This window comes from Chelon labrosus (assembly GCF_963514085.1).
Source record: "Chelon labrosus genome assembly, chromosome: 10".
Classification (NCBI taxonomy): Eukaryota; Metazoa; Chordata; class Actinopteri; order Mugiliformes; family Mugilidae; genus Chelon; species Chelon labrosus.
Window position 1 is genome coordinate 25988076 of NC_140360.1, and position 19048 is coordinate 26007123.

At 38.9% G+C, this 19048-nt stretch overlaps 1 long non-coding RNA gene across 1 annotated transcript; it reads right to left on the reverse strand.

Annotated features, from left to right (window-relative positions):
- Positions 1 to 1022: 1022 nt before the first annotated feature.
- Positions 1023 to 4408, reverse strand: LOC311494995. Its single transcript, XR_014699301.1, has 3 exons — positions 3462 to 4408; positions 2846 to 3008; positions 1023 to 2570 (listed from the first exon to the last, which is right to left on the reverse strand). It is a non-coding gene; the product is annotated as an uncharacterized lncRNA (long non-coding RNA).
- Positions 4409 to 19048: the final 14640 nt, after the last annotated feature.

The window sequence follows — 19048 nt, forward strand, 5'->3', positions numbered from 1 at the left end:
AGACACAATAAGTGTACTTAAACTGAGACAATATCAGTCAGTTAGCGGCGTCCCCACAACAAGGATAGACCTGACAGGAGTGTGTAAGAGTGGGAGTGGTTACAACTGAACACTGCTCTTCTCAATCCACCTGGACCCCATAAAGTCACAAAACCCAGACTGTGATTTCATGGGGTCCAGGTGAAATCACACAACCCCTGGACCCCATGAAATCACAAAACCCAGATTGTAATTGACGGCATTCTTATGACCTAAGAGTTAAACCTCAAATAACCTCACCTCAGTATCTAATCAAACAGGAAATACTTTAGAAGTAGAAGTACACCAATGAAAACAATCAATGTAAAGTAGTACCTCTTCCTGGGACACTGCAGACTTCTGAGCATCCTGTCTTATGGTTGTGGAGATGTCAGCTTCAGTACACTCAGTGAGGGTTGATTGTTCTGCAGCCTGAAAAATGTGTTTCACATTACTATTGAGTAGTTGATCAGCAGTAACAATATTTCAGTCACACAAGACAACAGTCATGAGTGTAGAGCAGATATTGAAAAGTTTCCTGTATATGACTCAAAGTTCACAGGTTCAAGTCAGTTCTGACTTCTGTCATAGTGTATGTTGCCTGCTGTAGGACTGCAGGAACCATTAGACTTGGGAACAAGCAAGGGTGGTGCCTGGCAGAGGGAATTTAACCTATGGCCAATATCTGGTATGTCTAGTAGAGATCAAACTGTGCTTGACTTCAGTGTCACCTGTCATACATGATGTGTGTTCATGTTTAAAGTTAGACAAGACACAATAAGTGTACTTAAACTGAGACAATATCAGTCAGTTAGCGGCGTCCCCACAACAAGGATAGACCTGACAGGAGTGTATAAGAGTGGGAGTGGTTACAACTGAACACTGCTCTTCTCAATCCACCTGGACCCCATAAAGTCACAAAACCCAGACTGCGATTTCATGGGGTCCAGGTGAAATCACACAACCCCTGGACCCCATGAAATCACAAAAACCAGATTGTAATTGACAGCATTCTTATGACTTCAGAGATACACCTCAAATAACCTCACCTCAGTATCTAATCAAACAGGAAATACTTTAGAAGTACAAATAAACAAATGAAAACAATTAATGTAAAGTAGTACCTCTTTCTGGGACACTGCAGACTTCTGAGCATCCTGTCTTATGGTTGTGGAGATGTCAGCTTCAGTACACTCAGTGAGGGTTGATTGTTCTGCAGCCTGAAAAATGTGTTTCACATTACTATTGAGTAGTTGATCAGCAGTAACAATATTTCAATCCAACAACAGTAACCATAAGCAGTCACACAAGACAACAGTCATGAGTGTAGAGCAGATATTGAAAAGTTTCCTGTATATGACTCAAAGTTTATAGGTTCAAGTCAGTTCTGACTTCTGTCATAGTGTATGTTGCCTGCTGTAGCACTGCAGGAACCATTAGACTTGGGAACAAGCAAGGGTGGTGCCTGGCAGAGGGAATTTAACCTATGGCCAATATCTGGTATGTCTAGTAGAGATCAAACTGTGCTTGACTTCAGTGTCACCTGTCATACATGATGTGTGTTCATGTTTAAAGGTAGACAAGACACAATAAGTGTACTTAAACTGAGACAATATCAGTCAGTTAGCGGCGTCCCCACAACAAGGATAGACCTGACAGGAGTGTGTAAGAGTGGGAGTGGTTACAACTGAACACTGCTCTTCTCAATCCACCTGGACCCCATAAAGTCACAAAACCCAGACTGCGATTTCATGGGGTCCAGGTGTAATCACACAACCCCTGGACCCCATGAAATCACAAAACCCAGATTGTAATTGACAGCATTCTTATGACTTAAGAGATACACCTCAAATAACCTCACCTCAGTATCTAATCAAACAGGAAATACTTTAGAAGTACAAATAAACAAATGAAAACAATTAATGTAAAGTAGTACCTCTTTCTGGGACACTGCAGACTTCTGAGCATCCTGTCTTATGGTTGTGGAGATGTCAGCTTCAGTACACTCAGTGAGGGTTGATTGTTCTGCAGCCTGAAAAATGTGTTTCACATTACTATTGAGTAGTTGATCAGCAGTAACAATATTTCGGTCCATTAACAGTAACCATAAGCAGTCACACAAGACAACAGTCATGAGTGTAAAGCAGATATTGAAAAGTTTCCTGTATATGACTCAAAGTTTATAGGTTCAAGTTAGTACTATTGAGTATTTGATAAGCAATAAATGTTGAGCAGATATTCAAAACTCCTGCAAAACAAAACATTATTAGGCTATTAAAAGCACCTTTAAACCAGTACAAACAGAATATCATTCTTGAACAACACTTTTACATTGACCTTCGTCCATTAAGTTTCATACCTTTTTCCTCCAAGGCCAGTCACTTCCTCCATAGTCATATGTTATTTCTTCTCCAGGTTTAATGTCCCTCAGAGCAAAAAGAAACAGGTGTGGCTTGCCTTCGGAGATGACCTTCTTTATCTTGCAATTTGGATGGTTGTGGTCATCATTGACTAGTCTTCCTAGACTGCCATCTTCTAGAGCTGCATCAATACTTCAAAAAAATATCGTATCACTGATTAGTTTTCATAATATTAAATCATAAATTGTATCCTTCACAAACTTACTATCGGCCCTCAAAAAGTAAACTTCAAGTAAGATTGATCTTATTTTTTAATGACAATTGTGAAGTTACTGTTATTAGATAGATTTTAAGATAAATAACCTAACTTCAGGCCTTTCATCAAGGTAATCTATGCCACACAGGAACCCTTCTGATTGTTACAGTTGAAAAACGAAACACATTAAAACAAAACAGTTTAGCCTTACCACCATGCTCTTTCTTGCCAGTAGAAGTCAAACATGAAGACAGCACATCTAGCATGATATGTCCTCCTCCTTCTCTGGGATTCTTCAGAATTTATTAATTCCCCTCTGTACTCCACCACAAAGTCTCCTTTTTGAAAATGGGCCTTGGCAAACACTCCACGACCTGATGAGCACAGAAACATACCATTAGACTGTTTAATGTGACAGAAAGCTGGAGAAGTAGAACTTATTCCTTTCATATGTTATATGAAATTGATGTTACATGCTGATGTCAATTTCCCTGCGGGAACCTCCCAAAGGTATCAGTAAAGTTGTCTATCTATCTCTCTCTCTCTTTCTCTCTCTCTCTCTCTCTCTCTCTATCTATCTATCTAATAACCTCAAGACAGCATATAATTCCTAACAGTTGCATACCTTAGTAATGAATGCACAAACTGGATTCCATTATTGAGATAGGACCACATGTAAACAACAATTTACTATCTTAGGCCTGAAAAACAAAATGTGCTGTCTTTTTTTCTTTACAAAAAGGAAAAGCATGTCCAAGTAAAAGAAAAGCAGAGACAGAGCTACCAAACAACAAAATAAATGAATACTGAAAACACACACACCATACCTTTGAAAGAGTTGATGTATTTCACTTCCAACTCTGCAATTTTGTCGATGGCCTTGGCTGCATGTTCTATTGCATCTTGTTGTGGAGGTTTCCTGCGTCTCATTGCAGCCATTGGTAATCCTATAATCATATTTGAGATGTCATCAAAATTTATGTCAAACTATATTTAACATGATCCAACTTTTAACACGAACTTCACGTAGGACATTTAACATTTCTTTTGGAGAGATGGCAGGTTACACTTGAAACCGAGTTTCTTTAAAATAAAAATAAAAATCCCGTTTATCACGTGGTTTAAAGTTCTAGACTGTTCACGTTTTTTCACATGGCCGACCGCAGTTAGCCTACGTAGCATCACTTCACTCACGTTACGGATTAAAATAAACCACGCACAAAACATGTTGCTTTGTAAATTAAGAACGCACAAAAACTCTGTGATGTTTATTTTAATGTAAATTTAACCGACGTGGCTCATGTTCAGAACGGTATAACGTGTTTTGCACAAGATAAAAACGCTTCTTTTTACTTTTTATTTTGACCAAATGGTGCATGTAAATCACACCAAATAAGCTAACTTCGCTACAAAAACAAATTAATTTAACGTATGGGTTACTTACCTTATGCTGAACACGACACCATTTGCAGACTTTTCTCCAACTTGTCTCTGCGTCTCTCCTCGTTATCTTCATCACCGTGTGCTCGTTGAAGAATCCTCCCATGAGCACCTGCTCATGGGAGGATTCTGGGTAATGTAGTCATATCAAATTAACTTTTTTTAATTAATTTTTTTTTAATAATAGAGGTTAAAAAGATCCCCCTTGGTTGATTTACAGTATTATATCATAGTATGTTATTATATTATTTTGATTATTAATTAGTAGCTTTTCTTGATTAAACAACTTATATATTCTGGCATGGCTACGTTTTTAGCTTAGCTTTAGCATCTCTGCCATACACAAAAAGACAGAAAACTGGATTTTTTTATTAGAACTGTAAAACATTTAAAAGTGCAGCTCTTAAAATTATTATTTTTTGTTTTTTAATTATTTGTTTATTAAGTTTTATTAGTTTTATTTATTTATTTATTTATCTTCATTACCGTGTGGTCACTGAAGAATTACCCAGAATCCTCCCATGAGCAGGTGCTCATGGGAGGATTCTGGGTAATTTCAAATTAACTTTTTTTTTTTACTTATTTTATTTATTAAGTATATGGTTCCTACCTTGTCAGTAAACCTACATTTATTGTGTGATGGCACTGTTTAGGCTGTCTTTTGGAGTTCGTCCATTCAGTCACCTTAAACATAACGTAACATTAGCAGCTAATCAAAGACTTAGCCTTCCCGGAAGTCAGTTGCTCGCACATGCTCAGTTTACCTCAGTGTGTGTCCAAGTGTGTGTTGAGGCAGTACCTCGCTTTGCCACTAGTGGCCGGTAGTGAGTTACACCTTCTAAACACACCTAAGCACAAAAAGTTGGCACATGTTCAAAATGGGGTTAAGCCTGAAACTTTGACAGAGCATTGTTTTGACCATTTTTTCACTGAATCTGAGGTTATTTTTGTGGGGTCCGGGTTTTGGGACCCCACAAAAATTTTGGACCCCACACTGTGACTGTGCTAACTGGTTCGTGGCCCCACAATATGATAAAGACAAACACACACACACACACACACACACACCCACACACACACACACACACACACACACACACACACACACACACAGCCACACAGACGCATGCTTTCCATATGGGTGCTGTTTACCGTAATTGTGACTCAGCCTCCCTGACTGGAATACAGAATATCAACCAAGGAACTGCAGCACACACACACACACACACACACACACACACACACACACACACACACACACACACACACACACCACTTTTAGATTAACGATGGCCAGTTCTCTTAAGTGGGAGGGGCTGCAATGGAAAGGGAGCTCAAGAGCAAAGAGAGAAGGTTAACAGGTTTATTTTACTTCACATCAATAAATCCTGTGAGGCAATGAGACCCATCAGACTTATGAATGCTATGCCTGCTTCAGTTTTTATTCTTTTTCAATGTTGAACTTTCAACCTCATTCATTTCTTGATTCTTAACTTGTATCCTCAAACAATTAATCCTCAGACTACTTTTTACCTATGGCACTTCCAAAATTCTGAATTCAGCAGCTTAACTTTTCCATCAGATTAACCGGTAAACAGAACACGTGAGATACAGTGCTGCACTGACAAAGACACAGTGTAAACAACGAAATAAATAATAGATACACAAGCAAATACATGTTAATGTAAATGTTGAATTTGACTCCATGTCCTCTGGCATGGTTACTGGCTCAAACAGCAGTTTTACCTGAGGAGCCTTTATGTTTTTAATGAGCAGCCAATAAGTGCAGTTGTGTAGGGGAACCAGTCATCCTCTCAATTCTCCCCCTCTCTGGAATTTAAATTTACGAAGTTGTTTTGCAGAAGAACTCTTCTAACAGATCAACCTTTTACACCTTAGCCATAAATGTGCCATGTCCAGATGCTGGACAGACCCACGCTATCAGACCTCCCTAATGCTGAGGACGTCATCTGAGCCAAAAGGACAGATTTACACTTCTTGTGGAATTTCCCACTCTTGTTTCTGGACTAATTAGTTCTGAATCGAAAGAACATCAACGCGATGTCAGGAACTACAAAGAATTAATTAATTGACTTCTACTTCCTATGGACAAAGTCTAGAAACCTTAATGTGATGTTCAATTATGTTTTAAACTTGTGATGTACTAATTTTCCTTTTTCAGAGACATACATGCAAACATACCATTTTAACAGGTTTTGCTCCCCCCCTCTCCGAGAATGACCAAGAGAGTGAAACACAGATAAGAAGGTCGTAAATAACTTTCTTTCCCCAGAACCAGACCCTGATCTGCATTTCTCTTCTCTAAAAGAGCCTAAGTTTGATAATATGACTATTGAAAATGTAATAACCTGGTAAGTTATATATTATTGTTCAGGAAGTGCTTACGATCACAATGAGACGATTTTGATCCTTGTACGATAAAGCTAGCCCAAATTCACATAATTTGTCACAGTAAGGATGCATCAACATTGCCATCAAGTGGCTATCTTTAAAAGTACTTTCTCTCTTTTAATCAATTGTTGAAGTTAAAGAATGTAGAACTTTAGATATGTTCTTATACTAATAGTAGCTATTAGTTGAAATCATAACTGTTGAAATTGTTATTTTAGAAACCCCAACCTTTTATTATTAGCAAAATCTCAATGTAAAGAGAACTTGAGTTTATTAATTTATTGATGCTTTTGAGTTACTTTGATGTAGTCATTCTGATACGTCATCTTGTCATGTTGTAATGTTGAGTTTTGTCGCATACAAAAAAACATTGCAAACGAGCCATGATGAGTGATGGAATGGTTAAATTGAATAATATAAAATAGGTTAAGAAGATCAGGCAATAAGACATCTCGAAACAAAGGAGAAGGCGTTCTCTTCTCTTTCCGCGCGAAGATTCTGGAAACCCGATCCAAACACGCCCTGAATAATTAACTCATAAAACCAAGGAGACGCTCCTTCTTCTCCGCTCTTTCCGCCGCTCTTTCGCCGCTCTTTCTCCGGACTTTTGCACTTTCCACTTTCCATTCACGTTTACTGTTATTTTAGTTTTCTTCTTTACGTACTTAGTCACGTTTGTACTAAGTAACTTTAAGAACAACTTGAATATTGACAATACGGTCCTTTTCAAGCTCTGTTTGTTTCTCGTCGGATGTTTTTCCCGACGTACGATTTTTATAGTGACTTCAATATTTTTCTAGTTTTATTCATTTTATACTCTACGAACCGAAGTACTAACCAACATCGTTTATAAGTTAGCCAGCTTAGTCAGCTGGGATATCAGAGAAAGACCCAATCTCTTCGACGGATCAAGAAATCAAAAAGCTGTTGCCATAGCAACGACATCAAGAAGACGTGACGATACAGTTTCTTTCTTCAAACACAAAGACATTGCCAAGTGTCATCTACTGCCTTTGACTGAACACCTAACGCTCTCAAGCAAAGCTGGGTGTTGGAGTTGCAGACCAAGCAACGAGTCCTATCTACCGGTCCAAGAGAGACCTGCATCAGCTGTGCCGCTTCGTCACCATCTCGTCACACCGACGCTCCGCCATCACCGACGCCGAGAAGACTCTACGGAAAAGTAGGCTTGAATCGTTCCTACCGCTGAAGACAAAGAGTTGGTGTCACTACTTTGAAACTCCCTACTAACATATTTAGAGAAGATTGATTAGATTAGATATCAAATCCATTCCCTTTAGTTTAGGACTTAAAACATCTCCATCTCTCACCATCGCTCCAGAAATTATTTCATACCTTATTATATTCGTTCATTTGATTACACTCCTATATTCTATTAGTCCCACATTTATTCATAGTTGTCACTTTATTAAATAAATATTTGTTCACACTTAAGAAGTTGTTTGTGATGTTATTTTACGGCAGAGAATGACTGGTACAAATTGTAGTAAAGGATTCACTCCTTCAGATATGCAAATTATTTAACTGAGACTGATAAACTGATTTAAACCGTGTTCTTCCTACGATAACAGGAGGTGGTGCCCTAACGAGACAATTTAAAGGTGTAGACTACCCTACAGTTGTTATGCAAGTACTTTATAAACTCATTACAAAGGAAAAAGAAGAAGAAGAATGTAACTCAGACCTGTTCAGTCTCACCATGTGTCTTCTGCTGATTTCTAGTCATATCAAATCTACTTCTGAGTTTTCCTGAAAGCTCAGATAAATGTAAAAATTAAAAAGTTCCTAACAATCAGCAAAAGCAAGCAGTTTAGCTGTGAAATACCACATAAATCGTAGTTTATCGAACAAGCCATCGTACTTTTAAGCCTGTAAACAGCCTCTTAGCATTATTACATTTAGTTCTACTCCTATTGATCTTAATTGTGTTTTCATCAGATTATTTGTCTGCTCATGTTGAGTCTGATTTGTATTGTATATAGTGTGTAATGATGTACACAGCTGGAATCTCCATAGAAAAAGATATCTACAGTCAAGTATATAGACTGGAATAGCATAAGAATAGAATAGAATAACATGAGTACAGCGTCAGTGAATGTAGATGGCTTTACAGTAACATCTCGCACAGAACAAGATTAAGATTAGTCTCTAGCCATGCTAGCAGCTCTGTGAGACTGCACTTAAGCTAAGTGGAACCTCAAGCTAAACACTAAGGTTTTGCGTGCAAACATGCTCAGAAAAATAAATTTAAAAAATGCTTCTGTTCAGCGGGGATGTTTATCACATTTAAAAACACAAAGTACGGCTGAGGCTGGAGGGAACTTTGTGGTTGCAAACTGAAGTCTGACAAGTTAAGACCCCGAGCTGATGAGGGCAAATTGAAGACATTAATTAATATAATCAGTCACATTTCTGTCTGGAACAAAGTTGTGCTCCAAGTAGTGATCCATGGGAGGAAACAACACATCCACCACGGCAGACAAACCACCACCACCCTTCTCCTCAGAATACAAAGCATAGAAAGTCACAGTAACGTTGTATGCTAAAGTTTCTCTAGTTGTGGTGAAACTAGAAATCAAGACACAAAACCTTTACACTCATGCGTGGCCCCGCATGTAAATTACAGATGATTTTATTTTTTTATTTTTTCAGCTAATCAATTCAAACAGTAACTTATCAATACCTGATCACTGGAGAGGTATGCACTGATGACATATCAATATGATCACATGGAGGAAACACTGTCAGGAATCACATAAAATAATTCAAACAAACTCAGCATGCAACAGTCATCTCCTCTTGTTAGTGGACTAATGTGAGCTAAACACTGACTGACAGAAAATGACAACTGATTATCGAAGAAACCTAGCACACGAATCGCAGACCCCCAGAAAATCAGTTTTGAAACACAGAGTAGCAAACACACCAAAAGATGTGTTAATATCGCCTCCTGCAGGCCTCCCTCTGAACAGCACTTCACCCTGCCTGCTTGGAAATCTCCTCAGATGGGACCGCACCTCACGAACCAGTGTTTGCACCACACACAGACACGTGACCACCGAGCATGACAGGGAAATTTAATTACATTCACAGGAAGAATAAAAAGAAGATAGATATCAGATATTGTCATCTGAACAGATTTTATATATTGTATATTTAATTCAGACATTTAGTGGTCTGTTAATGCAGGGGTTCTTAACATTTTTGATGTTGAGGCCCAACTTTTCTAGTACATAGTGGCCCAGCGTCCATTCAGATATTAACACTGTATTGGTTTAATGATCTCACTCTTTGTATTCAGTAACTAAATCAAATCCACTTACAATTTAACAAGCTTGTCAAATAAATCACATGATACAGTGTGATCATCACAAAAACATTTATTTATCATGTGTATGTAAACCTGCACGTACTACAAGATGCCGAACAGACTAATAATTCATGGAACAAATGAAGCTGCTACAAGAAAATTTAAAGGCTCAAGTCAGGCTAATTAACATATAGATGGTCTTCTTCTGCTCACTGGAGCTGACTGACTTACTGCCGCCACTAAGTGGTGGGAAGCTGTATTGTAACTGAATGCCTTATGGATAATGATAATATCTCTGGTGTCTTTAGTTGCAGTCCCGCATGGCCCACATGTGTAAAACTGATTCGACCCTCCAGGTGACGCTTGTGGCCCAAGCATGGGCTCAATTAAACCAATGAACGGAGGTACGCTGCAGGACTGTCAAACTCTTTGAGGCCGTCTAAAAATAAAATGAGAAAGGGTCTCCCCATGTGGCTACCTTTTGGCATATACTGGAATGAATTCCCTTAAACCCTTATAATGTATCAACTATACCCTACAACGCCCTTCGGATTCTTCTGCATACCCTATGATAGATTTCTCCAGTTCACACTGCCTACGTTTAGTTTGTTTGGGTTGAACACTTGAAAACGGAAATAGTACCACGACCTAGGATCACCACCACATTTCACACATCAGCTGAGTGAGGACCCTAAAGTGTGCCAGCTGATCTGTTATTGTTGTGTTGAGCGGTGAGGACACACAGGACACAAGCTGAGGCAGATGGCGGAAACAAAAGAACTGACTTGAAACTGGACTAAGAGAAAGACAGGACTGCATATACACCAATGAGCTGAGGGGTAAACACGACACAGGTGAAACTATGAAGGAGGAACACACAAGGAGAAACAGTCCCACGATGGAGCTTACAAAATGAGGAAATGAGGAAACACAAGACAAACCAAACAGGGTACAGAAAACATACTAATGTCCATGCCATGACAAATATGGGATATAAACGATTTGTTACCCATTCAACGTTTTTTGAAAGCTTGGCTCTATTGATTTTTTATCTTTATTTTTTCTGTGAAATTTTTGTGAAGCAGTTTTCCTTTCTGTCACTGCCCACAGTTAGACCTAAAGACATTTGTTTGAGATCGGTTACTTACTACCTCTATCTGTTTCTATTTCTAATCTATTTCTGTCTTTCTCAGTCATCTAGGTCATTGTAACCAGAAATAAAATCTGGACTTGTTGTAGTCCCATACACCTTGTTAAACTCTGTTTTATAGATATCCAAAGACTTTGAATGAATTGGATATATAATGATGACACACAACTCATCCTTTTTGCATAGAAAGTTAGTTTCAGAGTGACTCATACTGTACACGTGTAACCACAGAAAACCATATATTAGACAGATGGAGAGATTCAAACATGGACTGGCATACAGAATCCTCTAAATTTAAGAAACTGTTACACAAGCGAATATACAACATACATAAAGTGACAGAAATACAGCAAGAAAGATGAAGACACTAACGCGTGGCAGTCTTTCTTCACTTCACTCAGTTTTTGCCCACTTCTCCAAATAAAGCACACACTTTCAGTAACAAAAGCTGCATCCCCGCTCTGATACTGTTTAATAATTCATGTTAGTTAATCTGTATGTCCACACTTCTTCATCTTACACGTTGTCTTTTACTGGTTTCGTTAGGTTTTAAGGGAGGACGCATGTTTAAATGAATACTAATGTCTTTAAATACGATCAGACAAAATAAAGTTGACTCCTGCGTGAGTAATAAAGAAAATGAGTTCATATAAAGATACACTTCAGATAACGTACAGCACAGCAAGAGGGTATAGCCTTTAGAATTTACATTATGTACTGAGGAATAGCTCTATGCAGACAGTTATGGGATTTACGGCAAACACCTGGAAGCATGACACTTGCTCCTAAGAGTTGAGCACTTTTGTTAGCTGTGTGGAAGGAACTGGAATACAGTACAAACACATTACATCGTGTTTATTATTCTGTGTGTGAATATGGGCAATCTACACCAATGGAGGCCTCTGGCTAGACGGTTTAACCATTACAAAACCCTTCTCATTGTCCAGCAAGTGGCGGTAACGGCTGCTGAACAGCAACACCTTTGGCTGCACACACTGGCAACACCGGTCCTTTGTTGGAGAGGGCAATGTTGCTCTGATACCTATGGAACCAGTAACACTTTAAAATAAACTGACTTCACTCAGTCATCTGATTCAGTTCATCTTAGGTGAACTGAACTCATTTTATTTTAGGTGGGATTGAAGATGTGCAATGAATTCAAGTGTAATCACACAGTTCACTTGTTAAATGGCCTGAAACTTACTGTAGAATGAAACTTTGCTGTGCCTCTTTCTTTCAAAGCAGTAAACTGACCAGTTATACTTATTGTGAAGTCATGTTGCTGTCGTGTTCTCTCTGCACAGAAAGCATGACTGGTATATTTAGAAGTTCCTGACTCATGTGTTTCACAGAAAGCTCTTGATCGCTTGTTAAATGGATGCCCCAGGCTACGTATGACAGAGGCAATTTAGGACAAGAACCCAGTCACATTGCATTGCAGCGTCAGCAGTTAAAAGAACTACCACAGCATGAGAGTCTATGAGAAGGATCTGAAAGATTTGCAGTGATAATGAAATTGGTCAAAAGGTCTACAAAGGCGCACTGCTGGCCATAATACAGCTGATCACCTGCCATCAGAGCTTGAATCTACCCGAGGTACAGAGTAGATAACATCACTGGAGTTACCGCTGGGAGCTCTGTTGGGAAAACCAATGTTCCTGTTGGAAAAATTCACCTCAGAGTAGGCAACTTCCCCGAAGTCATTTTCATCCTGAGAAAAGAAAAGAAGCACCTGAGCAGTTGCACTGCTTGCACTCAATGGATGTGCTGTACCTGAAACAGCACATTTGAAAAGTTGAAAAACACAGTATTCAGAGCAGTTTGAAGGCTACGTTTAACTCTGTCTTTGAAACATTAGCACCTCACGCTTCAATTCAGCTGAGGAAAATGTCGCAAAGGTTTGACGAAGGTAATGTAATTTACAATCTCCAACAGTCCTAAGCTAATGCAGACTCAGTGTTGGAGGCCTTTATAACCCACATCCACTTATCTCCAGCTGGTTTGGAAAGGCATCTTTAATGTGACTCAGGTATGCAGACACATGTGGACGCATGCAACCCAGACCACCTCCAGATGTGGTCAGAGATCGGATCACACAGAGATCCTGGAGGTGTTCTCACCTGTCTTTTACGTGATCGGATCGCCCAGATCGGATCTTAACGCAAGGTCTGAACAGGCCCCTAGTGTGTCACATCATCAACATGGACACACACGGTTTAGGGTATATAAAGAGTAAGAGAGAGTATAAAGAGTCTGGATTAAAACGTATAAAGAGGAGCACACAGGCCTGATTTATTTTATAGCTAGAACTACATCACTTAATGACTAATATCAGCTGAGTGAACCCTTATGATTAGCAAAGCCATTAAAACATTAACAAAAACAGCGTTTCTATGCAGCATAAAGCTTTTTCTGAGCCCCAAAACTGAATTCCTGTAGTTGTTATTCCTTACGTTGTGCTGAGTGAAACAGCTGTAGTCATCATCATCGGTTTCAACTCCAGTTGCTTTGTTGAATATGGCACAAGTGTAAAGTGAATCGATTTCCACAGCAGGTGCTCTGCTCTGTTGGTTGTGGCCAATATCCTCGTATACTGCGTTGGTCTACGGGAGAAGAAGAAGAAGGATTTCTTTTGTTTTGGTATAAGTTGGTTTCAACAGCACATATGATATGTCTGAGGTTCCTCAGGCTCACCTCCGTGACAGCAGCATAGTCTCTTTCCCCAGGAGGATCTGAAAAACACGTTTAAGCCTTTACATGTGAGGTGGAAGAACAGTTTGCATTTTTGATGCAGATTTCATTAACCAGATTTTTTAAAAGTCCAGTGACCACTGTCCGTACATTTATGCTTGCACTGCAAACAGGAGCTCCTAATTTAGTACTTTTCTGTTAGTTTGTCAGTATGTAAACAAATGTTGGCCAAAGAAAACAAGGTTCAACTTACTGAATCCAGAGCGTTATAATCGTTCCCTAAAGCCCCATCATTGAAATCATAGTTCCAAAATTATTACTATGTATTAATGACCAGAGTATGTTCAGTGTCTCAGCTACATTGCTCTGGTTTTCTCTCAATAGGTGAAACTCAATTGTGTTCAAAAATAGACATTTATGTATCTCTGTGGAAAACCAGAGTCAATATCCAGATATTGACTGTGCAGCTGTCTCCATTTGTCCTGAGGGGGTCCAGTTTGAAGACCCCAGCAAACAGATGTCACTTGTCTGTATGATTTTCCCACTGAATGATTCTCCTCTTACTCCCAGTTATAAATGGACAGTTTAACTGACCAGCACTACATTTCTTCTAAATTGTGTAACCTTCACTCCGACTTTTCCAAATATTACTTTTAGTTTTTTATCTCTGTTCTTCTTAGACTTACTACTTCAATTTCAAACCTTTGTTGCATTTTTCTGAAAAAGGGGAAGCTTCATTACGGAAGCTGTGTGGGCACATGTGTGTTTCCTGTTGTCTCACCTTTAGATTTAGAAGATTTCCTCCTGTAGATGATGAACACAACCACTGACATTACAATGACTGTGACAACCAAAGACGGACCCACGTACAGCATAATACCTGTAGAAGGTTGAGAAGAAGGTCCTGTTTGTTATGTGAGGGTATGCATTCGGTTTATATACATTAAACTGTACAGTGTACAATTTTATTTTCTGACTGGAGACTCCGTTTGAGTTTGACTTACTTTATTAGCTTGATAACACGTCAGTGGAAAACACTCATTTCTGATTGGCTGGCAGTGTGAAACAAATCATTTCACAAGACACCACAAGCAATGGTTTAATCACTGTTCATCATTACTGAAGATAACCACTGTGAAATAAATACTTTTTTGTGTTCATTTATCACAAACATACCTCTGCTTGTTGTTCCGCCAGGGTGAAATTGTTCAGACTGATCAATGTTTTCAGTCACATTTGGTTTAGAAGTGGCTGAAGCTGTGAACAGCAAACACAGACTGAAAACTCCCAATGAGAGAAATGAATGAATGACTCTTTAACTTATATGCTGTCTAATAGAAACTGATTTCTTTTTTTGATTGTGAAAAGATGTTTGTGTTTGACATTAATGTTCAAGTTAACTATGGTGTGTGTTTCACTGTTGGAGTTAAAAATACAACTAATAAATGAAAGCAACGTGATTGTTAGATTAAATAACAGCAGGTGTCTTGTTCAGCTTCAGCAAGAACTCACCATCTGAGACAATCACCTCAAATTCCCTGTATGAACTGATTCTAAGGTCTCTGTCCAGATAACATCTGTACCATCCTGAGTCAGACGTGGTCAGATCTTTAAGAGTCACATACAGAACTCCTCCACTTGGAGGTACTTCTTCATATCCAATGCTGTATCTGTCTCTTTCAGCGCTGGTACCGTCTGTTTCATCAAGAATCTCGCCTTCTTTACAGTCCCCCCTGCAGAAGGACTTTTTTGTTCCAGGCACAGAAAAGGAGCACCCAACCGTGAGAGAGCTTCCAGGCTTTGTAAAGAAAGGTTTCTGAGAAGGATCATAGTTTTCATCCAGCAGTGCTGTGAAAAGATAGTACAATCAGCAGTTCTGATCACAGTAATTACAGTTTTACTTCTGATCCACAGTTACACTCGGAGCTGCCCAAATCCAAGTCTGGAAGACATAATTCAACAGAGATTTATTTTTCTTATTCTTATTATTTGAATTTGACATATGAATATTGTCTTAAAGTGAAGATTCCCAGCTTTAATTTGAGTGTATTCACATCCAAACTGAAGTAAAGGTTCAGTGGCACAATGTTGCTTTTACCAGTTTTTACCAAAGTTTTTGATTAAGTGTGATGACAGGTGAGCACAAAGAAAAACACAATATACACTATATTGCTTCAAAAGCACATGGTCAAACTGTAATGCTTTAAGAGAATACGTTAACTTCAAATTGAAATCCAGTTCTTAATCATATAAATATGACTTGTAACATAAAGTACGTAGTGTATGCGTGGGCTCCACTAATATTCAAACATGTGTCACTAATAAAGTCAATGTATCCAAATGAAATGAGCATTCATCAGAGTGTGAAAGCTTTGTTAAAGCCTCATGCAGTGCATACTGAAACTTTTCTTTCTGAGACATAAAAACACAGACATATTTCCACAGATTTGATACAAACTCACCATCTGCAACTATGATTCTAAATGACACTGATGACAAACGTCTGCCCAAACCACATCTGTATCGTCCTGTGTCAGACTTGGTCAGCTCTGTGATGCTCACATCCAAAACAGGAAATAAGCCATCATTATATTTAATGCTGTATCTGCCACTCTGAGCTCTGTCATCAGTTTTAATTAGAGTGCCTGTGGTACATGTGTCCCTGCAGAAGACCTTCCATGTGTTAGAGCGTGGGATCCGGCATTCAATTGTGATATTTGCTCCCATTACTTCATAGAAAATGTTCTCGCCAGGATCGGCGTTTCCATCCTGCAGTGCTGTTGAAAAGATGAACCATCAATAGTTACTGTTTGTTCTTGCTGTAAGATGCTGCAGTCTGATCACAACTTGGTCTGCTTCACGTTTCCACACATCACATACGTTTAAAATAGAATATTTGTGTCCACAGTGGTAGAAAAACTGTAAATCATCAAGACAATATGAAATGAAAGTTTGACCATAAAATAGTGACAGCAGCAAGGTCACTGAGAATGCTGCAATGAAACAGACTTGTGACACAAGCCGCTATGAGCTCAGGGTGACTTTCAACATCATCTTCTGTTTCTCTCGTCTTCCCTTTATCAGAATAAGCAGTCATGCCATGCAGTGGTTTCTGTAGTATTTGTTAGCTATTTGTTAGTTATCTTTGATTAAAAGGTAATCAGTTTTAATTCATCCCATATCATTCTCTACTTTTGAGCTCCAACAGGGTGAAGAAGCCAACATGTCAATTTTTCACTCATTTGTTTACGTTTCAAAAAGCTGATGCTGACTTTAACTGGCTGGTTTATATTAGTTTGTAGGATATAACCTCTTTTTATGAAATCTGCTGCAAAAGTTCCTCAACGTTTGTGAAGCAGAAAGAACAGAAGCCCATGTTTCACTGTCTTGTTCACTTTAATAGATTCTGATCACCCCGTTTCTTAATGGCGGCAAGATCCCTCCTGTCATAAATTAAAGCTATTGCAGTGTCTTAGAAAAAGTCCACAGTCTGTGTCCAGCATTTCAATAAGTTCAGCAAATGTGAAGCTTCCTTTTAAATACAGGCTTTATTAAATGAAAACATCTATATTAAAGTGACTCATACCTGACCCTGAGGATCGGGTCGAACATTTCAAACTAGAGAAAAAGCGATTGCACTCACAAAAGAAGAAGATGCAGATCAAAGTGTGTTGGACTTTCATGTTGAGGCACTGATGGTTTACTCCCTTCTTTCTTCACTGAAAGCAGGAACTTCTGATGCCTCACTTTTTTAACTGAACATCTCCCTCCTCCAAACATGACAACACATCTCTACACCCCTCCCTCCCCGTCGCGATTTATGTCTGACGAGTGACATTTAAGTAGTATTCCTTAGTGATAATACAATCTTTTTAGGCTGTATGGGAAGATAAATTGTATTTAGGTATTTCAGTTTAAGTTTTGGATCATTTAGTGACAATGGCAGAGATAACGGGAGCTGATATTTTACTATTTAATTGGTCATCAAAGGTTTACACCATAGCTCTCAGTCTGACTGAAATCATGCCAAACGTTCATACCTTAGACTTGTGCAGTATGTATGTGAGCCAAGACACGTTACTTCCATGCATGTTTGATCAGGGCAAGAAACTATTTTTACAACTGAACTGTTTCAATTATTTGAGTATATGAAATTATTTTCTGCTTCTCAGCTGTAAATATCTGACAGTTCATTTGTCATATACACTGCCTGGCCAAAAAAAAAAAAAAAAGTCGCCTCCTGGATTTAACTAAGCAAATAGGTAGGAGCCCCCTATTGGATAATTACTGCATGGGTGATTATCTTTCAGCTGACAACAACTTATTTAACCCCAACTGATGCAATGAGTAGCTTCTCATTTCTTAAACAACCATGTCTAAAGACACATCCTGTTGTCGTGGAAAAGATGTTAGTCTGCTTGAGAAGGGTCAAATCATTGGCATGCATCAAGCAGAGAAAACATCTAAGGAGATTGAAGAAACTACTAAATGAGGGTTAAGAACTGTCCAACGTATTATTAAAAACTGGAAGGACAGTGGGGAACCATCGTCTTTGAGGATGAAATGTGGTCAGAAAAAAATCCTGATTGATACTGATCGACGATCACTTAAACATTTGGTGAAATCAAAGTGAAGAAAAACAACAGAAGAACTCAGGGCTGTGTTTATTAGTGAAAGTAAGAGCATTTCCACATGTACAGTGTGAAGGAAACTCAAGGGATTGGGACTGGACAGCTGTGCAGCCTTAAGAAAACCATTAATCAGTGAGGCTAACCGGACATAAAGGCTTCAATTTCCTAGGGAACATAAAGATTGGACTCTGGAGCAATGGAAGAAGGTCATGTGGTCTGATGAGTCCAGATTTACCCTGTTCCAGAGTGATGGGGGCATCAGGGTAAGAAGAGAGGCAGATGAAGTGATGCACCCATCATGCCTAGTGCCTACTGTACAAGCCTGACCAGGTTATTCCATCAATGGAGTGTTTCTTCCCTGACGGCACGGGCATATTCCAAGATGCCAGGTGAATACGTGCTGTAATCAAAGTTGAAGGTGAAACATTAGGGTGTGTGACCTTTTTATTTGGCCAAGCAGTGTTTATATTGAATAGGAGTGAACTGGTCAAATAAAACAAGGAAACGACGACTTCACTTTGGTGTCTGGGAAAATTATGGTCACTTTTTGCAGATTCTGAAATTTCGTGGACAAGACAGTTAGTCAAATAGTTGAAGAAATAACTTGCAGATTCACTGACATTATGTTCAGGCCTGCTAAGGTTTGATGAGACTGGTATCTGAGGATCGTTCAGTTCAAATCAATCAAACTGCACACCCATAAGTGTGTGTGTGTGGTTTTTCCAGTCGACATGCTGCTTTTATAGAACTTCAATGCTA